This window comes from Microtus oregoni, unplaced genomic scaffold (assembly GCF_018167655.1).
Source record: "Microtus oregoni isolate MIOR12 unplaced genomic scaffold, Mior012 000044F_ref0000062, whole genome shotgun sequence".
Lineage (NCBI taxonomy): Eukaryota > Metazoa > Chordata > Mammalia > Rodentia > Cricetidae > Microtus > Microtus oregoni.
Genome location: NW_024543218.1, coordinates 5,387,462 through 5,410,800, shown reverse-complemented (window position 1 = coordinate 5,410,800; position 23,339 = coordinate 5,387,462).

Sequence of the window (23,339 nt, the reverse complement as noted above, 5' to 3'; positions counted from 1 at the left end):
ACTAGCTAGATCACAGCCTGGAGGCATTTTAATGTCCACTATGTATTTATTCATTCTGTAAGTTTTGTTCCTCTAGAGAACTCTGACTTGTTTTCTGAGTTTCTGTTCTGCCTGGATCCCGCAGTCATTAAGTCCCAAAGAAATCACACAGAGGTCTACATTAACTATAAACTGATTGGCCCATTAGCTCAGGCTTCTTATTAACTCTTACAACTTATATTAGCCCATTATTCTTATCTATGTTAGCCACATAGCTCAGTACATTTTTCAGCAGCGTAGTCACATCTTGCTTCTTCTGTGTCTGGACAGGACTGCAGAGGGAGCTTCCCTCTTCTCAGAATTCTCCTGTTCTCATTGACCCACCTCTACTTCCTGTCTGCTTGTCCCGCCTATACTCCATGTCTGGCTACTGGCCAATGAGCATTTATTTAAAACATAATTGACAGAATATAGACAATTGTCCCACACCACTTAAAAAAAAAATCCATAGTCCATTTTTTGAGAGTGTGGGTATAGTTTTCCAGGCTACTTCCTGCTGGTTGGGGGTGCTGATAATCTACAGGAACTTAAATAAAATTTAGAATTTTGATCAAGTCCTGACTGGAGTATCCTGTGAGTCTTGATCATCACAGGCCGCAGTATTGTATCTGTTCTGGATGAAGAACTCAGACATCTGGGCCATCTGTTCCCACCAGAGATTTCTCAGGTGGTTTTTTTTGAGCAAACCTGATTTTTCTTAACTCAGAATAAATCCATAGCCTCTCATTTTCTGTGGAAACAAAAGCAAAACCTCTTTTCCAAAGTAACATGTCTTTTAACTTCAATTTTGAATTCAAGGTATTTTCAAAATACCTATCTTGGGTTAATTCAGCATCATTTATAAGAAAATATGTTTTGGCAGTTGTTGTTCCTTCCTCAGCATTCAAACAATTCCAAAAAAAAATGCACTATTGATGTTCTTGGTTTTTTTTTTTTTTTTTTTTTTAAGAGGGGGAAGTGGTGTGGGACCATGGTCTGTATTCTGTCAATTATATTTTAAATAAACACTGATTGGCCAGTAGTCAGGCAGGTAGTATAGGTGAAACAACCAGATAGGAAGTAAACAACACAGAGGAAGCAAGATGTGACTGTCCCACCGAAAATGGTACCAAGCCATGTGGCTAGCACAGACAAGAATAATGGGCTAATATAGGTTGTAAGAGTTAATAAGAAGCCTGAGCTAATGGGCCAATCAGTGTTTATTTAAAATATAATTGACAGAATACAGACCATGGTCCCACGCCACTGTCTAATATACTTGGGATATTTGCCACTGTGGGCCTGGATACTTCCTAAACAGCTTGTACAATTTCAGGCTGCTTGGTTTATAAACAAAAGTCAGGACGGCAAAGAAAGAAGCAAGTTTCCATTTTCCTCTGCAGTACAGCGGGAAAAAAATCAGAGGCATTCTGGTGTCAGAATGATGATTGAATTAGAGAGATATGAGCAGTTTCGGAGCTCTCTCTCATAAATCTCACTCGGGAGGGAAATGCAAGACAGATAGTTTCACTTAGAGACAAGACTACAGCAATCCTCAGAGACAGGACACATTGATAGTGAAGTGAGAAATGCAATTTCAGCTGCCAGAGCACTCTGTCACCTGCCACTGAGTCAATGGTTTGGCTACAATGTGGACGAGAGGAGAGCATGTCAACGAAAGCCTGAACAGAAGAAAGGGTATTTAGAACAAATCTGAAGTCAGCTAAGCAATAAGATCTTGAGCTAGTGAATTCTTGCTAAATTGCTTCTAACTTAAGGATGGTGTCTTGCATTTTATTTGGACTCATCAAATAGCTTTTTTTCATGGTAGAAAAGCATTTAAAAGGTTGTAAAATATTGAAATGGGTTGTGGAGTTCTGTTGTTGACTTCTGCAGGAAGATGACTATATGGCATTTAATCTCTAAATTAGTTTACTGTCATTGGTATCCATTCATACCTGTCTTTATCAATAATACCTGTCCTAGGTTGAAAAGTATATGTCAGATACTGCCTATGACCATGTTGTGGAGGTTGCAACTTTCTTGTTTGTTTCTTCTTCACCGTACCAGATGCCAACGGCTTCATTTATTTATTTGTCCAGTCAGTCACTCAGAAAACTGTTTACGAATTATGGGTCATGTTGGTGGCAGTGTGGGTGGTGAAGGGGGCTTCAGATCAAGGGATTAAATTGTATCCTAGGTGTCCACAACAAGTGCAGGTGGCACAGGGAGGGAATGAACAGCTTGTCTATGGTTCTTTCATGGCTGGGTTCCATTGCACTTTGATAAAATTTCAATCACTGCTCCTAACAACTGATACGAGAACCATCTTGTGAAGTTAGAAAAAAATTAAGTTGTGTGGGAATTCCTTTTGTATATGTGTTGTTTTTATTGGTTAATGATCAAAGAAGCTCCTTGGGCCTATGACTGGGCACAAAAAAGCAAGGCAGAAATTTTAAGCAGAGAAAGGGGAGAAACAAAGGCAGAGTCAAAGAGACGCCATGTAGCTGCTGAAGGAGACAGACACACTGGAACCTTACCTACTAGTAAATCACAAGCCTTGTGGTAAAATATAAAATAACAGGAACAGGTTCATTTAAGATATAAGAGTTAATTAATAAGAAGCCTAAGCTCAAGACAGTTGTATTTTGGCACAGTTGACGATACTTTTTGGCTTGTGCAGCTGGCAGGACCTCCTTTCTCTTCAACAGATAGCATGAACACAGCAGAGAAGGATTTTTTCTGTCTAGTCTCTCAGGCACTTACAGCTTTGTATTGGCTTGTCCAGTTCTTTCATGTTTGTCTTGTCTGTCTTGTTTTCACCTAAAGCATAGCATGCATGGAGAAGAGTCTGTACAAAGTGCTCTTACACTCACGTAGCTACTTCAGTAGCACAAAAAGGAACATTACCTCACAGTAGAAGATTCCTTCTTCCTACCTCTCAACCACTATCCAGCCATTACCCAAAGTTAACCACACTATTGTGACTAGTAAGTTTTAGCTTTTCATTGTAATTATTTGGATGGCTATAGATGAGTATCCACTTGTACTTTGAATTTGCTTTGTCTTCAGGAGAAATACTTATTGTCATTCCATTTCCTTCCTTCTTCAATATTTCTGTTAGTAGTTTGAATCAATAATTTATATTGGGCATTTAGTCTGCTTCTCAATGACATGAGGGATTATATTTTTAGACCTTTGTATATAAAATTTTGTCCAGTATATGTATTAAAAAGAGCTTTGCTTTTCTGCACCTGGCCTTTTTACTCTTAAAGGGTGTATTTTAATAATCAACAAATATATTTTTATTAATTCTTTAAAAAATAACATTTTAATTCTAGTTTTCTCTGCTTTGTGCTTCCAATTTCTTTCTTTTTTTTTTCTTGCCCTATTTCCCCCTATTTGCCTTGTATATAAACTTGCTGGTTTTTATTCTGTTTTCTTAAGGTGGGGATTAGTTTCTTATTCTTTTCTCCTATATTTACTTCAGGTTTACATGTTTATTTTTAAATAAGCAGTAGCATAGTTTCTCAAGATTTTATAATTATTTCAAAAATATATTTTAACATCTCTCTTTCTTAAATAGAAGCTTGAGACTAGTCTTCCTAAAGTTGATAGCTCCTGTAACTCTCAGCAGTTTCCCGGGGAAGGATGGAGAAAAGAAGGCAGGTAGGAGAAGATGGCTTTTGAGTTAAGCAGGCAAATGGATGGATCTAGAAAACATCATATTGAGTGAGTTAACCCAGACCCTGAAAGACAAATATCATATGTACTCACTCATAAGTGGCTTTTATACATAAAGCAAAGAAAAAGCAGCCTGCAATTCAAAATCCCAGAGAACCTAGACAACAAAAAGGACCCTAAAAGAGACATACGTGGATCTAATCTATGTGGACAGTAGAAAAAAGATAAGATCTTCTGAGTAAATTTGGAACATGGGGATCATGGGAGAGGGTGTAAGGTGAGAGGGGAGAAAGGGAAGAGAGCAGAGAAAAATAAATAGCTCAATAAAAATTTTAAAATAAAAAGACACGATGCTCTTAAGAAAACCAAAACCAAAACATTCAAATATTTAAGTTAAGCTCTTGTACATATTTACAGTGCATGAACAATGTAGTGAAGCTTCTGGTAGGAGAAAAGGACATGATCTGAAGTGAGTTTTAAATATCTCTCTTTTGGTGTGGTATTGATGATAGAACCCAGGGTCCTGCACAAGTGCTGCCCTTAGCCCCAGCCCAGCCTCAGGAGCCTGAAGAATGCTAGTATGGTTGGTTGTATCATGTAGAGTGGACTTCACAGAAATAAGGAGAGAAGATTGGGGCATTGGAGCCTGATGCTTTGCTTCAGGGTGATGCTCTCAGTATTCCCCAATAAATCACCATACAGATATCATGAGTGTCTATGCATGTAACAAAACCCCAAGTTATCCAAACCGTTTTCTGTATTTTGATTAGAAAACTCTCTAGCTTCTTTGTATGGTACACATGGGTGGATATCACGCGATTATATTAAGGACTCAGTTGCTTGGAAGTTTTCTCCTTTAACTTTATTATTAACCATTTGTTGATTAGCCATATGTTGATACTCATAATCATAACTGACCACAGATAAAGTTAGAAAGCACAGGAAATGTTGACAGTGAAATATAGCAGTTTAATGGAAGGCATACTTATGATATGCAAATTTACTAATGGAGGATTTTTTTCAAAAATCTGTAAATTGTCAGATATCAGCGTTATTACACAGAATAGAAAAATCTTACATTCCAACTAGAAACAATGAAAGAGAAAATACAATGACAGTCGTATAGTATTTGCATGTTTTTGCCAGGGAATGGTAATTCACTGCCTTAACCTCTTGTTTGTGAAGAAGGTTTTACAAGCAGGATGCTGAACTTTATTGCTCATCTTTCTATATAAAAACAAAATTCAAAGCTTATATAAATGACCCAGCTGATCATTTTAAATGCACGAGATACAATTTGATGTCAGGAAGTACTTAAAAAACATTGCTGGTGTGGTACTACATGATAATCAACGTGCATTTTATTATTTAATTATTTTTCAACCAAAAATATGATATCCACATGATTGACTTTAAACTGAATAGAAGGTGCTGTTGACAATTATGTTTATTTGATTTTCTATTTGTATATAACATGTATGTATATGTGCATGTATGCATGACGAATGTATGTGTGATGTGGGAGCATGCATGCCATGATATGTGCGGTTGTCAGAAAGACAACTTTTAAGAACTGCTTCTCACTTTCCCACATTGTTGAGGAAGGTGTCTCTTGTCTCTTTTCATTTTATCATGTACCAGGCTAACTGGCCCATGAGCCTCTGGGAGCTCTTCTGTGTCTGCCTCCAGTTTCAGCTGAGAATTGCTAGGACTACAAATGTGTACCCCTCATCTATTTCTATGGGTTCTGGGGGTCCAAACTCAGGTTGCCAGGCTTTTGCAGTAAATGGTTTTAACTATCTTTTTGGCCCTGAAATTATATTTCTGAATTCAGGTAAGAAGAAAAAGCTTGGGAAGACTGTTGTATGTAAACACACTTGGGGTATACTGGATTGAGTTTATTTACTCTGTGATGTGCTTGATTCATTGGGGTATGGAAACCATATGCAACATATTGTTTATACAGAGGGCTCATGGGGTGTCCATGGCACACTTCTGCTGTGGTATGTCTTTCTGTATGATGTAAATATGTGTTGCTCTCATTGGTTGGTAAATAAAGCTGCTTTGGCCTATGGCAAGGCAGGATAGAGTCAGGTGGGGAATTAAAGCAGAGATAAAGCAGAAGAAGGGTGAAGTCTGAGAGATGCTAGCAGTAAGCAGGAAGATGCCAGAGCATTGCCGGTAAGCCACGAGGCATGTGGCGATATAGAGATCGTTAGAAATGGGTTAATTTATATGTAGAGCTAGCCAGTAAGAAGCCTGAGTCATTGGCCAACAGTTTGTCATTACTGTTAAGCCTCCGATAGTTATTCAGGAACGGGCAGGCGGGAGAGAAGCCTCTAGTTACATACATCAATGATGCCTGTTACTTGGGTAGTCAGTTTCCTAGCACAATTGTTTTCAAAACTTGACTTGCATCCCCAAAGGGGATGGTAAACCTTGACCAGGCCTGCTCATGTTGTCATCTCAGCTCTGTGCTGAGAATTCTGTCTTTCAGCACAGTGCTGGTTTTTCTGCTGATATGAAAAAACTGTACTTTTTTTTTATTTTTAGGATAAGAAACTATAGGAAAAGTCCTATATTCCTTCAATACTTTAAAGCTATTGTTTTGTTATGGATTGATTTCAATGAGTTCTTTGGAGTAGTGATAGTTTTGCTTCTTTGAAAGTAATGTGTCTTTTCCCTCATAGCTTCCTATTAGATTATTTCAACTCTAGAAATATTTACTACTGTTATCTATCTTGATTGTGGAGTGTCATATATACTGATCATCTATTTTGAGGTATCACATAATTTTGAGAAAAATTGAGACCATATCTTGTCACACATTGCTCTGATAATTTTATTCAGCTCAGTCATCCTTTTATAGACCGCTTACATCTATACTAGAAATTCAAATGGCTTTATGTTTGCAATATAACTTGATAAGTTAGGAAAAATTTACTTCCAAATTTGTATTATTGATATCAAAATTAAATTCTTAGACATGAAAAAATTTTGTGGTTATAGTTTTTGATAACTTTTTAAAAATTTATTTTAATTTTATGTGTATGAGTTTTCTGCCTGCCTGCGTGTGTGCGTGCGTGCATGTGTGTGTGTGTGCACCACATGTATGCACTGCCTCAAGAGGTCAGAAGAGGATGTCAGATCCTCTAGAACTGGAGTCACAGATGCTGTGAGCCACCATGTGTGTGCTGGGAACCAAACCTGGTCCTCTGCAAGAGCATCTAGTGTTCTCAACCACTGATCCAGCTCTCCGGCTTCCTCATTTTTGACATTTGTACTAGTATTAAGTGATTTATGTGCCACAATATACAATTACATTATCCTTTAGTTAGATGCATATTTATACTAACCAGTGAGATTTGTACTTTCAGATGTTTTTGTGGTGCTGTTTGGCATCATCCCATTCTACCTTCAGCAACTTCCATAGCATTTATGTAAAAATGGTCTAGTGCAGAAGAATTCCTTCAGTTTTTATGTATGTGGGAGGTCTTTATCATTGCTTCATTTTTGAAAGACAGGTTTTACAAGTTAATATTCTTGGATGGTAAGATTTTTTCCCTTAAATTTCATCACTTTGAAAACTGATTATGATAATACTTGCCTATAATTCCAGAATTTGGGTAGCTGAGACAGAGAATTGTGAGTTTGAGGTCAATCTGGGCTACACAGTGAGACCTTGTGTCAACACCCCTACCCTCAGAGTACAAAAACATACTTGTCATTGTTTCTTAGCTTAAAAAGTGTCTGATGAAAATCCACAGATAGTGTTATGGAAGTGCTCGTGCATAAAATAAGTGGACATAGTCTCTTTCTGCTTTCAGAATTCTTTGTCCCTGACTTATTCAGAATAGTATAATGTCATAAATGTTTTATTGAACCTATTTGATATTTTTTAGGTTTTTACTGTTTTTACATGCCTACTTTCCATCTTAGATTTCTGATGTTTTCACTTGTTTAACTAAACTTTCCATTCTACTTCTATCTTCTTTTCCTGAAAGTTTTCTGATGTACAGATGACTCACTTGATGGTGTACCTAGACTCTTTTATTTATTGTTCTTTAGCCCCTCTAACTGGGAGTTTTAATGACTTATTTTTTGAATCCACTGTTCTGGTTTGTTCTTCTGCTTGACTGTGTCTACTGTTGAAATTCTGTTTAATTTTTCAGTTCAGTTATGTTTCTTTGATGATCTCCTTACTCATGGACTTTTCTTAATTGCGCTTAATTGTCTTTTTTGGGGGAATTTCTCCTTAGATTTGGGGCCCATCCTGGAAATTGCTCTTGTAGACCAGGCTAGCCTCAAAGTCATAGAGATCCTCCTGCCTCTGCCTCCGGTGTGCTGGGACTAAAGGCGTGAGCTACCACCACCACGCTGTTTGTCTTTAATCTCACATTGGGCTCTTTAAGGAGATCACTTTGCATTCTTTGTTAGGTAGTTTCAAACCTTCCTTTTTTTTTAGTGTTGATTGGGACAGATGTATTTTATTTCATTTCAGGGTGCCTGATTTCTCCTAATTCTTCAAGATCCTTACAACCTCGCACTCACATATGCCATTTGAAGACACAGTCACCTCTTCTGGCTTGCACACAGCAGCTTTGATCATGACCATTCCCAAGTCTGCCTAGCCTGACATTCTGAGCCAGCAGATGGGGTTGTGGGGTAGCTCTGGAGCGAGGGTCTGTGAACAGAGGTGCTTCGTTCAAAGATCTTGGGGTAGCCGAGTGAGTGTTTTTGAGTTATGACCTCTGACTGTCTGTAGGAGGCACTGAGGTCCTTGTACTTACAAAGAAGCACTAAAAGAACCAGGAATGTTAGTCATGCAGAGGTATTTCCTCAGCATCATAGCTGAAACAAAGCTTTCAAAGGTAAAAGTTAGACTTTAATGTTTTTGTCAAATAGCTTTGAGGTGAAAAGTTGAAGAAGACAATCTAAAGCTTTAGAAAGGCACAGAGTTGAGTAAGAAACTCTTTAAGGTCAGGGACAAGACAAAGCATCCCAATTATGACTATCTGATTCACTATTTTTACTAAAATTGGTTGATGACCAAAGGTGATGATTAATTCCTTATACCCATTTTTGTCATCAATCTTTCAATCTCCTGATATATGTGCCTTTGATAAATGGGTATGCACCCTAAAAATTTAAAGTCTTAATATATAAAATTTATGATTCCTTTAAGATTCCTTATAAGACTACCTTTCAAGATAAGTAATAAAGTGATTGGCCTTTTCTTTATAATCTCAAGACACAGCCTGCCAGTAAAAGACCTGACCGAGAAGAATACCTTACTTGCCCACATGGCTTAATCTATAACAAGTTGCTTGGGTATGAATGTACATGGGTTCTTAGGGATAATTTGCTTTTCACCTGTAATATATAAAATGTTTAATCATGTTAAGGGATATGGAAAATATGCTGTTTCTTATTTGTATTAATTATAATCATTCACTTGAAAAATCGAATGTAACCACATTGTTATTTTTATATTGCCTGAAACATTTTGCCAGGGTATATGAGCTGTAAGGGAAAGAACAGATAGAGAATTAGAAGGAAAACATCTAGAATGAGAAGGGGAAATCACCTGAAAAATAAGGAATGGAGAATATGAAAGAAGAATAAAGAAAGGTCTGAAGAAAACCATCAAGAGAGTGTGTGTCTTTTTCCCCTAATCCCTCAGATAAAAAGTCATAGTAGGGCCACTCTGTGGATTCCCGTGGGGCCCTGTGCTACTGGAGGCTGGCCCCCCAGACAGTGAAAACTGAAGCATTGCCAGACCATACTTCATTTGTAAGTTTTTTTAAATCCAATTAAAACATAAAAATTTATCATTCTGCAATTTTTCTTCACAGATTATCATCAGATTATCTAGTAAATCTCATGTTATCATTCTTTATTATGTTAGGTTGAATGCTTAATATCTTACTTAAGAGGCAATTTGTGTGGAAATGTGTGTTATTTTGGTAGACAGTTGAGGACTTTTTAATTTAGTTTAGTTCTTTGCCAAAAGCCCCTTTAAAATCACAACATACGTTGCATGACTAGTTCAGCTTTCCTCCAGAATGAATTAATTCCTACAGAGGTTGCCATGTTGCCGCATGTACATAGGGCCTTCCAAATACTCAATAGCATCTATCAGCATTAACGCTCTTGCTCTTTCTCTCTCTCTCAACAAAATAAAACAAAACAAAACACTACACAACAACACCAAAAATAAATTCAACTTACTTACAGCAAGTAATTATTACCTACAGGAACACTAGGGTGTGTGCTTTGTTGGAATGAGTCACTCAGAAAGTCTGATTTTCAGGCCACTTAAGGAAGTCAAGTCATGAAGCATATAACTCTCTTATTCAAAAGGCTCGGGCAAATATTCCTATCATATTATGGGGAAAGCCCATTTTGGAACCTGTAGATGGTTTCAGATTAAGATGACTTTGTGGAGAATCAAATAATTGAGTGGGGAGAGCAGAGAAGACACATTTTCCACAATGACTTTGTTAAATCAGAAGGGAGCCGATAGGACAGTTTTGGGAAGCTAAGGAGTCCCAGCCTCACTGGGCACTCTCTCAGGGTTCAGAACAGGACTTCTGAGACAATGAAAACTGGCTTGGGGATGGGATCTGACTGACATAGGCACGTCTTTCCTGCATGTTTCTTTATACTTTAGGGGAAGCTGAGCAGAAAGGCATAAGTGTAAAAGGAAAGTGATCTCGACAAAGCTTTCAGTTTATACAAGCATACAGACAAGTTAGCAACCAAATAGGTTCACAGAGTCACCAGAAACTGGTGGATCTGGCAAGAAGGCACCTTAGGTCTCAGAGGGGGTGTGGCTGTGGAGTTCCCCTGTGGCTGGGAACAGTGTTGATAGCTATACTGACCCCTGACTTGATTTGCATTAGCATCTGGCTTGTTGAGTTAAAAGGAATCTCTTCTGGGGACCTGTGCTTCACTCCAGCAGGATGCCCAGATGAGAATTTTTTTCTCTGAAGCTAGTTTTAGCTACTCAGGCCTTTTTCCTGTATAAAGAATTAATTTCCTGGGTTATGACCCTATGTTAGTTGAAGCCAAGGCAAAGGGTAAATACAGAATACTAGTAGCCTGTTAAATCAGAGCAGAAGACCAGGAGATTACAGGAGCAGACACATTAACTCCTGTATGAGGCTCCTTTCTTATCAGTGATTACTGTCAGTAAACAAAGTTTGTGGGGGCTATTTTTATATAGATATTGGCTATGAGAACATGGGCTTGACTGAATTCTTTTCACATCATGGCTTCATGGTGAGGGGGGATGTATGCAGTTCTCCTACAGGAAAAGTCAGATTTATACATGGCTGGGATATTGTAGAAAGGAGAGGTGTCGTGATTTCACAAGACTTTTACAGAATTGACACTGACTTATCCAAAGGACAGACAATGCCTGTGGCTCTGCAAACACAGGTTCCCTAGGTGTGGTGTCTGTATAAACTTCCTGTGGGTAGTGCAATAGATCCCATTAACTGTACACTTACTGTATAATCCTCATGGGCTCACCACAGATAGTTTCCTGTGTGATAGAATTGAATAGTGGTAGAGAACTGAAAATTAACAATGACCTATATAAAGAATGAGTCATATTAGAAAAAGCTTACTTTGGACAGGTAGAATCTAAATATTTGAAATTTGCTTGCTTTCCAACACCTCCCATGTTCAGCTGATTCTTAAAAAATAAAAATAAAAATAAATAAAATCTAATTTTGCAGAGTACTATGGCCTGCTGGGGGCAGTGTGTGCCTGTCAGTCCCGAGTGGAGTCTAAATCCTTAAGACCGAGGGATGCAAGAGATGCTAGACAGTGACTGAGGAGGCCTGAGGTAAGCTGCACCCCACTTGACTGCTTCCGAAATGGCAGCATGTGTAGCAACAAAACCAAGAAGGGATCAAAATGAAAAATCCATTTTTCCAGGTTTTCACAGCCCAGTAGAGAGCAGCTTGTCAAAAGATTATTTCGTAAAGCTCCTAATAGGCTTTCCAAAACTTCTTTCTTAATGCATTCAGAGCAGACAATGAAGTCTCCCGAAGATCAGCTGTTGTAATATGAGCCGTGGGGCTGTGTCCCCGGCACCCTGGCCGCCTGCTAGCTTATGCCCCAAAATAATTACATGGAAACTGTATTCTTTTAAACACTGCTTGGTCCATTTCTATCTAGCCTCTTCTAGGCTAACTCTTGCACCTGGACTAGCCCATTTCTAATAATCTGCTGTAGCCCACGAGGTGGCTTACCAGGGAGATTCTAGCCTACGTCCATCCTGGGTTGGAGCTTCATCATGTGTATCTGCCCAGGAGTGGGGAGCTATCGCATCTGGAGAGGGGAGCATGGAGTCTCTGAGCTCACTTCCTCTTCCTCCCAGCATTCTGTTCTGTTTACTCCACCCACCTATGTTCTAACCTATGAGGGCCAGCCAAGCAGTTTCTTTATTTTTTTAACCAATGACCTTCCTCCATCAATCAGCCACACAGGCAGCTAATGGATTTGGACGTATCCCTTTGGCTTTGGATTGTGTTAGCAATCTACCGTTTTCTGTGCAGGTCCTTGCTTGTCTTTATCCTGCTTTCTCAAGTGTGGAAGTGTGAACAAAAAAACTCTTGGTTGGTTGAACTTGGAGAGTTTTGCTTTTCTGATGACCACTGCTGGCCACCCAGGCTTATTTGGTGTGTGTGAGAAACTGTAATAAAGAGTACAGAAAACTTCGTATATTTGTTGAGAGACTGTAGCACGAATTCTAATTGTTCTTATAGTAAAAACCCAGAGTAAGATATTAGGGGGTGAAAGCTGAAGGATTGAGACTGTATCAATCTAATATAGCCCAGGGTGGCCTTGAACTCACAGAGATCTGTCTGCCTCTTTCTCCTGAGTGCTGGGATTAAAGGTGTGTGCCACCACTGCCTGGTCTCTATGGCTAACTAGTGTGGCTAGCCACTCTGATCTTCAGATAAGCTTTATTAGTTAGATCACAAACAAATATCACTACAAAAGACAGATCTGTTTTCCTCTTCAGCCCCTTAGGCATGGGGTATAATGAAAATGAGACTTTATTCAGGGAGCAGCTTCAGCTCCTTGCCATGTCCTTGTGGAGTCCGCTTACCTGGACTGGAACCCACTTGGAGCCCAGCAGCAGAGAGAGGCTGATGACAAGAGTGAAGGGCTCTCTCCTACTCTAATAATCACAAGTGTTTTAAAAAAAGATGTCTAACTTTAAATGGTTGGCACTATTGAGACTCATTGGATTACTGTTGAATCAAAGAAATAAATGGAATCGTAGCACTAATAATGATATTCTAGCTTGTGTAAACTGGTCTTTCCAATGAGGACAAATGAAACATTTGGGTAGTGTTTATTGCTCTTGTTAAATTCTGTTTGAAGGCACTGGGCACACTTTCATGAACACTCTTGCACACGCACACACGTACACACATGCTCTCTCTCTCTCTCTCTCTCTCTCTCTCTCTGTCTCCATGACTATTCAGAAATAACATTGGCAGTAACTGGTTTTATAACCAGGAGCTTCCAAACACTCTGCTTGGTAGAGAAATATACAGGTTTTACAGTTGAATTTCCTTCTTTTTTTTTTTTTAAATCTGTCATCTCATTTGTGTCTGTTTTCTATGCAAGACCTGGGGTGGCTCTCTCTGCCTCCTCTCCCCCCATGTCTCTATTCTGTTTTGGGTGATTCTAGAGCCATGAATTGTAGCTAATTTTCACAGGCCCTGAATTGTAGCTGATTTTCATGGCAACTTCATCATTCCCCACAAAGAGCACTGTCTCTTGATGCTATACATAAATGTTTTCTGTTGTACAGTATGAAGAGACGTCTTAATCTGGAAACCATTTAGCCCTATATGACCCCTAGAGTCATAAATTAAACATGGTGCCTATTTGAATATGTGAGTTTTTGGGAAAGACTACATGCTTTAAAGAAAGTCGTTTATCTTGAGAATTTTCAAACAAATATCAAAGTTGATAATGTAAGGAATTCCTACAGTGCTGTTATAAACATTTGGAAGCTTTGATTTCCTCTATCCCTACAAGTATTTCTTGGTATGGGTGGGTATTCTAAAGCAAATCCCTGATATCATGTTATTCATTCCTTCTGTGAACACTTCAGTATGCACTACCATCTACTAGCTTCCCCACTGCCCTGAAGGGCATTGTAAGCTGTGATCTGTAGCACAATGGATGGTGATTCTGTCACTCAGTGAAACTCTTGACTCTTCAGTCCTATATCCCAAACTGTCTCTTACACATTATTCTACAGTTGTACCTTATCGTTTCTTATTCAGTTATTGTAATTAACTCTCAATAAAGTTCACTCCTATTTAGGGAGATATTCAAAGTCTCTTTGCCATAACGATCATCCTCATTTTATGTTATTAAGTTGTTGTAGAAACCGGATTATTTGTTTTATAGAATACCATGCTATCTACATTTAGATGAGTCCAGTTTGGTATGAATTTAATTTCTACTTGTTATATTCCTGTATTGACTAGCCTCGTGCTTTATTTACATTGTTGCTTTTTAAAAATTGTATTTTAAAGTCTGAAAAAAATCTGAGTACATAAAATTCTGACACATAACAGCTTCAAAAAAGACATTAGAGGTGCAGCTGCTCACGGGTGACGGAGTCAGGACTAATTATCTCATTTCTTCTGTTCTTAGTTAACTACAGGCATTCTGAGTGAAGGAATAAAGGAGAGGTTCTTGAGTGGACAAATGAGAGAAAATTAGATTTATAATTCTTATTTTCATCACAAGGAATTTGTCAATAAAAATCAGCACTTTTAGAGTCTTGAGTAGATTTAGAGATGAAAGTATGAAAACAAATACAGTAAATAAGTGTTTTCCCTGTGACCATCTAAATACTAAATCATTTCTGGATATCTAAAAGTAGAGATTTTCACTTTATTCAAGATGTTGTTTTTTGGTGCTGTGGAGAGACTGTGGATGTTTGCTCATTTACGAAGGATGATAAGAGATCACAGAGAAGCACAGGCGTTATGAATGAGTCCCATGAGTTTGATCTGCTTTTCTACCAAATTCATTTATCACTGGGAGATGACAGTCATGTGTTCCCTGAATCTCTGCTATTGCCAACATGTCCATTACAAGTTTTTGTTTTTCAAAGTATAATTTATTTACTTATTTAAAAAAGGATGTTCTTATTTATTTTTATTTTTATGTTTTTCTTGTAATATATTCTGATCATATTCTCTTATCTCCCTTAACTCTTCCTAGACCCACTTAACTTCATGGTCTTCCTCTATCTTAAGAAAAGACAAAACAAAACAAAAACAAACCCAAACAAAAAATGTGGAGTCTGATTTGTGTTGGGCCACTGCTCCTGAGCATGAGGCCTCTCTTGCAGTGTGGTTGATAGACCCAGTGTCATTCCACAGAAGAAGGCTAGTTTTCTCTCTCACAGCTGCTTTGTTTGGGATGGTATTTTGTACCCACTTACCCTTCTCCATGCTAAGATTGGTTTGGATTGAATTTGTGAAGGTTTTGTGTATGCCATGCAGCCTGTGTGGGTTCACGTGCGTACTAGCCCTCTTCTGTCTGGAAAATGCTGTTTCTCTGAAGTCATTTCTGGATTTAGTCATCACTTCTGGATTCATACCCTCTTTCCAACTCCTCTTCTAAATAGATCTCTGAGTCTTCAGGGGAGAGGTTTGAGGAAGACATGCCATTTAGAGCTGAGGGCTCCAAAGTGTCTCATTCTCTGCACATTGTCCAGTTGAGGGTCTCAAAGTTGATTGCCATGTAGTGCAAGAAAAAGCTGCTCAGATAAGGGTTGAGCGAGGCACTAGTCTATGGAGACAGCAGTATGTCATCTGCAGTCTCTTTGTTGCTGTGTTATATAACAGAATAATAGAATCCCCCTGTCCAGCAGGTTCATAACATATCTAGTATTATGTTCTTGACTTCATGAACAGTGTCTGGTATGGGAATGGAGTGGGTTTAAAATTCAATCAAAAGGTGGTTATTCACATAACATTTGTGCCATATCTTGCAGGTAGGGCTCTGTTGTAGCTCTAGGATTCTTAGCTGGATGAGGTTAGTCATATTTTCCTTTGGTAGTGTGTATGATACCTTCCGGTATCATGAATATTAGTCAGTAGAGTGAGCTTCTAGTTGAGCACCAGCTTCTTTTCTCCAAGTCTGAAGACTTTAGTAGGAGGTGCCTTCAGCAGTAGGGTCTTACCATCGAGATGTGGAGGGAAACTAATAGCATTGGGAATAGTATAATATTTGGAGGGGTATATAAGACCTACAATTAGATGCAACTCATTCCTTATTATTGTATTTTGGTAGAATATATGTATTCTACACACACACACACACACACACAAACACACACATATGTATATATGGAAGCTTCTACAATAGTAGGTTTCAATATGGCTTTTCAGAAGGTCTTTAGTGTTAGTTATCCTTTTGCGTATTCCCTTCTCTACCATGTCTGCCCATCTCTTTACCATTGAACCCTCCTGTTTTAATTTCTCCCTTATCTCTTTATAACATTATATTCTATTTCTCCTTCCTTGGAAAATTTCCTCCTTCATGTTGATCCCTTAATATTTATTTAACCTTTGTAGGTAGTCTAAATATGACAATCATATCTAAGCTTAAGAGATAATACCCACATATAAGAGAAAACATGCAATATATATTTGTCTGGGTCTGGGCTATCTCATTTAGGATGATATTTTTAGCTTATTCCATTTGCCCTAAATTTTCATTTTTCTTAATAGACTAAGTAACTTTCATTATATAAATATACCTCATTTTCACTATCTATCAATCAGTTGGTATGCTTCTAGGTTGTTTCCAGATTGGGTTATTATAAATAGAATAGCAATAAGCATGGATGAGAAAGAATATATGTAATAAGATACAAAATCCTTTATTATTATATATGCAGTTATGCAATTTGATCAGTACTATATTTACTGAAGATGTTGACTTTTCTGTAATGTGTATTGTTGGCTTCTTTTTGAAAAGTCAGGTCTTTGTTGGGATGTAGAGTTATATTTAGGCAAATTTTATTTAATTGGTTTGTTTTTATGCCAGTGCCATACTGTTTTATTATTATAACTCTATAATACAACTTGAAATTGGAACAGTAATGCCATCAGTACTTTTTGTATTATTCTGGATTATTTTAGCTACTGTGATTTTTGTCTTTTCATCTGAAATTTAACACTATATTTTCAATTTTTGTGAAGATTTTGTTGGAATTTTGATGAGTATTTCATTGAATCACAGATTGCTTTTGGGAGGATGATCATTTTCACTGCTAATCTATGAGCATGGAAGAACTTTTCATTGTCTGCTCTCCTCTTCAACTTATTGTCTTAAAGTTTTTATTATGTAAGTCTTTCTTAATAGAGTTATTCCCAAGGTATTTTTGAGAGTATTATGGAACATGCTCTTTCTATAATCTCAATATTTTGAAATCACTGTTGCCCTAATTACAAACAAACAAAAATGCAACAACAAAAAAGAAAAATTTAGATAAAAATAAACATAAATGCAAGAATTCTCAATAAAACCTTGCAAACAAATGAAGAACACATCAAAAAGGTTATCAGTCATGACCAAATTGATCCCTGATGTGAATGGATGGTTCAACATATATAAATCAGTAAATGAAATCTACCACATAAACAGACTAAGAGACAAAAAACACATAATCATTTTATTAGATACAAAAATGATGTTTGACAAAAGATGAGAGACTCAAGGCAAATATATCAATATAATAAACAAAATTTGCAGAAAGACCACTGACAACATTGTTCTAAACACAGAGAACCTCAAAACATTTGCACTAAAATCAGGAACAAGATAAGGATGCCCACTTTCTCCATACCTATTCAACGTAATGCTTGAAGTCAAAGAAGGTCAAGGGGATTTAAATAAGAAAGGAAGAAGTCAAAGTATCTTTATTTGAACATATGATTTTAAATGTAAAAGATTGCAATGATTTTACAGCTGATAAACACTTTAAGAAAAGTAGCAGGCTTCAAAATTAACACACAAACCACAGAAACTTTCCCATATACAAAGGACAAATATACTGAGAAAGGATTTATTTTTATCTATATGTGTCTATGTATGATGGATGTGCACACGCGCGCGCGCGCGTGCGTGTGTGTGTGTGTGTGTGTGTGTGTGTGTGTGTGGTAACTTGAGGACTTAGTGGGTTCCTAAGAGCTAGCATATAAACTGACTTCCAAAGACCATCATCATCTTAGGATGCATTTGTAACCACTGTAGAGACAGCAGTTTTATATCCTCCATAGTAGTAGCTGCAGTAAGGTGGTACCAGTGGCCTACATGGGTCAATTGAAATCACTTGAAAGTGGCTCCCACTACAGTGCCGGGAGTGATTAGCCACATGTGATGTGGCAGGAGAGCGCAGGGAGAATCTGGGAGAAATGTGCTTTGAGAGAAGGGCTACAATGAAAATCAAACTGTGTAAGTGATGAGCAGATCTGGGAGGAAGGCTGAAGAATGTTTAATCTGGGTGGTCCATGAAATCTTTTATGAGAAAATAGTGATTGAGTTGAAAATTAAATGAATAAAATGGGGCATTTATATTAAATTCTGGGGGAGACCTTTGGAATATTTTCACACACTAAGGAATTATGTTTGGGGATCTGCGTGAGTAAACACTAGTGGGGTCAATGTGGTGGAAGGTTTCTTTTGAAACTCTACATGTACTTCTGTTCAATACACAATTTTAGAATCTTCTCGGAGATTAATCATTATCTTAGGACATGTAGCCACAATTTATTTTTGCTGTCATTTCAAAAAACCACAACAAATTTCATTCTCTTTTTTTGCCTCTCTCATTTTCTATAATACACAGGCATATCTGCACTCTAGTATGTGGTAATATATTTTTATTTGAGCTAGAGATAAAAAAAAAGCTTTTAAAGCAGCCAGATTCACTTTCATTTCAGCCCTTTCTTACCTTGGTCTCAGAGTTCTAAGGTTGTCTTCATATTTTTCAGTTTGAATGAGAGAAGTAAAGCTTAAGAATTTTAGAGAGAAAGAAAAATGGGCAGGTGTGCCTCCTCTCCATAACTGCTGGTGTTTCGGTGTCTGTTCCATCTGCTAGTTTCCTGCTCTGCTCGTTTCTTCTTTCACCTGCTGAAAGCGTGTTCTTCTCCCCGTTACCTGTACAGTGTCTGCAAACCTCTGCTCCTTCTGACCATTTTTGTGACCATTTCTAAGACGTTTACTCTTCTTTTGTGTTTTTTCTGTCTGTAGGCTCTCTTCTGTCATGCAATTAGTCTCCTTAGAGACAAATGGGTTTCATTAGTTGCCTTTGCTCTTTCCTTCCTCCTAAGCATCACTTGTGGTCATATTAGAGTCACTGTTATGGGATGTCTGGACCCATGCATATTGTCTTTTTTGTGAAATCTGGCCTCATGATACTTTTTAACATTATTTGTTGGGGTGATATCTGTTTGAATCTGTGTGATTAATGCATAAGGGATCTGTGGGACTCTGATCGTTATTATCTCTTTGGAAGGTTTGAACCTGAAGAGAACATGGCCACTTTTTCAGGGAAACTTTTGAGTTTCCTGCTGCCTTTGGGGTGAAGATAAACATTGCTCATACTGCGGTTCTATTTAATACTTGCCACCTTCATTGGATTTCTGCCAAAAGCCTTGAAGTGATGTTCCTAATTTTATAACCAGAGCTTCCCTCTGTTCCTTTGTCTTGTTTTGGTTTTATTTTATTTTTTGTTTCATTAAGACAAGGTCTATCCCAGGATGCTTTTGAATATTATTCAAGTATGGATATACTTTTCTTCAATGTCAGAGTAGATCTAGAAGCATCTCCAAGGTAATTTTCTGAGGATATAGTGAAATATTTGCTATAAATGTCATTCAGTAACATAACTGTATTTTAATGAAGAATTTTTAACCTAAAATATTCCAGTATTGGTAATTTCATAGATCATTGTGGTGGTTTGAAAGAAAATGGCATTAAAGGGAGGACACTATTAGGAAGTCTGGCCTTGTTGGAGTAGGCATTGACTTGTTGGAGGAAGTATGTCACTGGGGGTGGGCTTTGAGGTTTCAGATGCTCAAGCTACATACAGTGTCACAGTTCACTTCCTACTGCCTGCTTATCAAGGTGTAGAACTCTCAGCTCCTTCTCCAACACTGTGCCTGCCTGCATATGACCATGGTTACCACCATGATGAGAATGGACTACACCTCTGTAATTGCAAACCAGCCAATGAAATGTTTTCCTTTGTAAGAGTTGCTGTGGTCATGGTGTCTCTTCACAGCAATTGAAACCCATTGTAAAAGTCAGTGTGATGAGAGATTTTTTTTAGAGAAAAAATCTTGGGAGGATGTTTAAATGATCCCCTAATCTTCATATGTATGTTAAAGTTCAATATAAATGAAGCAAGCTATTCTAGATTCCGAGTGAGCTTCTGTGAAGCACAGTTTTACTGAAAATTCCTGGAATTTTGAAGTTCAAGTCCTGAGAAAAAATTTTGACATGAAGAATGTAGACATGAGTAAAATCCATTTTCACTTACAAGTCTGCCCTCTGGGAATCAGTGTCGCCAACATTTGTGTCCCCAGCCTTTTTTCAAAGAAAACAACATAGGTCTGCAGAAACTCCACAAAATAGTCCCATCCACGGTGGGACAGAAAATTATATTTCAGTGAGCCATTTTCTTTTCTTTTCCTTTTTTAAATTGATTTTTTTTCTGAGAATTTCATGCAGGAACTTGTGTTTACATAGTTTCTACCTGTTTCTTAGCTCCCCTCCCAGCCCCATGCCTCTTAAATCAATGACCTCTTCTTTAATTGTTATTGTTACATATGTATGTGTTTATGCACATATATACATAGTTATATACACATATGAATTTATAAGCTGCTGAGTCCATTTAATTTTTTTCATATTTACATGTGTTTATATGGTTGAGATTTTATAGACCCAACTTCCCTGTCCTGTCTAAAAGACATTAGTTATTCATATTTATGTGGCAAGTGATATTTTAATACAGTCATTCTCAAACTGTGGGTTGCAGTTCTTTGTGGGTCAAATGACCCTTTCACAAGGTTCACATATCAGATATCCTGCATATTAGGTATTTACATTGTAATTCATAACTCTAGTAATGCAGTTATGAAGTAGAAATAAAATAAGTTTATGGTTGGGGTCACCACAGCATGAGGAACTATATTAAAGGGTTGCAATATTAGTAAAGATGAGAACCACTGTTTTAATGCACGCTTGCAATGTATAATGATTGCATCAGGGTAATTGGTTCATTGTCATTTTAGATATTTATAATTTATTTGTGTTGGGAGCATTCAGAATGCCTATGACTATTTTTATGTACACTAACTATAGTTATTCCATGATACTACAGGGATAATATAGGGAAGTTATTTCTTCTATACAACTGCATCCTTACCTACTGATTTAGTTTCTGAACAACATAGGCAAATATTGACCCTGCTGATCTGACACATAGTAAAAAGAGAAAGTAAGAGGACTATGCAGCATCTATGAGGTTTTAAGGGTGGTTGGAGCTCCAAAGAAGCTAGATTTGTAGCTATGGGGTAACTTAGGGAGAAGTCTACAATTATACCTGGTGAGTCCTGGGAAGTCTTCACTAAAGATGTGCTATTTAAAAAGGTTCAAGGTCAAGAAAATGACTAGCACTGAGAGAAATTAGCCAAACTTTGGAGTTTTAAAAGCAATAACTTGACTCTAGGTGATATCCGTCTCAAGGTCAGGGATATCTGAAAATATTGGTTTTTTTTGATGGTGTGAGATTTGAAGATAGGGGACAGGAGTCTAGAGCTAAGAGGTTATATTCATATCAAGGAAACTGCCACAAAGAAGTGACACGACTTAGGAGTCCCTGTAGGGATAAGTCCCGCCCCTTGAAGGGCGTGTTCGCCTCGGGCTGATGTCTGCCTATAAATTTGGCGAGCTCCCAGCTGTCGCTTTTGCTTTCCTGGTCTCCGCTGGAATGGTGGTTCTGTAAGTCTATTTCTACATTAAAGCTATAGATATATATATATTTTTACAATCTGTCTGCATTTGTTTATGCTGTTACATTTTGGCGTCCAACGTGGGCTATTTTGACCCCGACTCAAGCGGGTAGCTAGCTAGCTAACACAGCACCCTCCCGGGTGCTGTTTTTTAGTTCGTGACTCGGGCCCTAGTGCCTAGTCAGAGACACACTTGGCCACACAGGCCCATTCTGCCCCGCCTGCTCGCCAGAGCAATTAACCCCTCCCTGCCTGCCTTGGCTAAGTTTGGAGCGGAACCCCACTGCCTGAATTAGCAGAAACTCAAGTACCTGCGGTTTTGCAACAAAAGCCGCCACAGTGGCAGATTTGGTCTGTTACAAAGTGACTTGCCCCGGGCGGTGGTGGCGCACGCCTTTGATACCAGCACTTGGGAGGCAGAGGCAGGTGGATCTCTGTGAGTTCGAGACCAGCCTGGTCTACAAGAGTTAGTTCCAGGACAGGCTCCAAAAACACAGAGACCATCACTGGCAGGAACTGATCATTGCAGTTAAAAAATTTTTCTTTTATAAATAAAATGTCTGAACACGTTAGTATTCAAGAATTTAACAGTTTTTTTAATTGTACCATGTGGAAGATTTTACAAGAGGTGTCTATCACCCCACATCTATGGATCCTTCTGGGATTCGTAGTTTTCATTGGCACTAAATGGTTTGATAATAGAAATATGATAAAGTCTTTATGAGACGAATCCAGGATTCTTTTTTTTTTTCACTTTCATTGTCATTTATTCTTTATTGGTTTCTCACATGTCTCATCTCTTAAAGGTGACCTCACTTTCAACCAACTGGGCCCCAAAAGTGTTTGTTCTTTTTGATTTCTCTCATAATATTAGTCTAGATCTTTTTTAAAATGGACATAAAAATAGAGAAAAGAGATGAGTATAAAAGGGAGAGCAAGCAATACAACATAAATAGAATCCAGGATTCTTAAGGCAGAGATTGAATGCTTAGAAACAATTGAGAATTAGTTTGAAGTTCTCCAGGCTGATGTTAAGGAGAAATTCATTACTATGGAAGAGGGAACAGCTGATCTGGATCGTAAGCTTCAGTCCCTTTCTGTAGGAACTGAAACATTAGTGGCTGATATTAAGGAGAAATTCATTACTATGGAAGAGGGAACAGCTGATTTGGACCATAAGATTCAGTCCCTTTCTGTAGGAAATGAAACATTAACTGAGAGAATCAAAACTGCTGAATGTGACAATCGGATTTTGTCTAAAGCTTATGACAGATTGGCGGAAAGATTGTCAATACAAGAAGGCACGGTTTATGATATAAAAATTATGTCCAAAGATGAGATGTTATCTCTAACGGACAAACTTCATACTTTAGAATCCTCAATGAAGGCTTTGGAACATAATTCTGGACAGGAGATTCAGACATTGCAGAAGGCAATGGTGAATAGAATTGAAAAGATTGAGGAATTTCTAAATTCTGATGAAGAAGAGCAAAGGGTAGAAAGGCAAATTTTAACTACATCTGTGGGTAAATCTCTCCCGGACAATTTCCA